The sequence below is a fragment of the Apium graveolens genome, chromosome 7 (assembly GCF_009905375.1).
Source record: "Apium graveolens cultivar Ventura chromosome 7, ASM990537v1, whole genome shotgun sequence".
NCBI lineage: Eukaryota > Viridiplantae > Streptophyta > Magnoliopsida > Apiales > Apiaceae > Apium > Apium graveolens.
Genome location: NC_133653.1, coordinates 254,724,416 through 254,725,222, shown reverse-complemented (window position 1 = coordinate 254,725,222; position 807 = coordinate 254,724,416).

Genomic DNA, 807 nt, shown 5'->3' with positions numbered 1-807 from the left:
TTGTAGCTTTCAATGGATGATCACTTTAACATCCGTTGAAAGGGTAGCTTATGTATTAATAAGTTTAGTAGCACATTTATGTATATTGTAATGCCTTAGAGAACTAGATGTTGTACAATGTTTTAAGTCATGTTGACTACTAGATTGATAAGCAAGATAGGATGGCTAACTGTAAATATTAGATGCCATGTAATCTTGTATAAGTGAAATAGAGTTAACGGCTATGAAGATGCTCTCAACGGATTTTTCAAAAGGTTTCAACGGATGATCAACTAGAGCTTCAACGGATGATCAACCAGACTCTCAACAACTTACAAGATGAGCAGAAAAGATGTTGGAGTAAAGATTCCATTTCTGGACAAAGATAATTATCACCATTGGAAAGTGAAAATGCACCTGCATCTCCTCTCTCAAGATGAAGAATATGTGGACTGTATTGAGAAAGGTCCTCATGTCCCTATGAGAGCTGCTACAGGAAATGAGCCATCTATCCCAAAGCCTAGAGCAGAATGGTCTGATCCAGATTTGAGCAAGTTCATAAGGAAAAGAAGGCCATGAACATTTTGTTTAATAGTGTTGATGGTGACATGTTTGACAACATTATAAATTGCAAAACTGCTAAAGAGGTCTGGGATACAATTCAAGTTATATGTGATGGAACTGAGCAGGTAAGGGAAAATAAGATGTAACTCCTGATTCAGCAATATGAGCATTTTCATAGTGAAGAAAGTGAGTCACTCACTGACATATTTAGTAGGTTTCAAAAATTACTAAATGCTCTAAAGTTGCATGGAAGAGTCTATCATA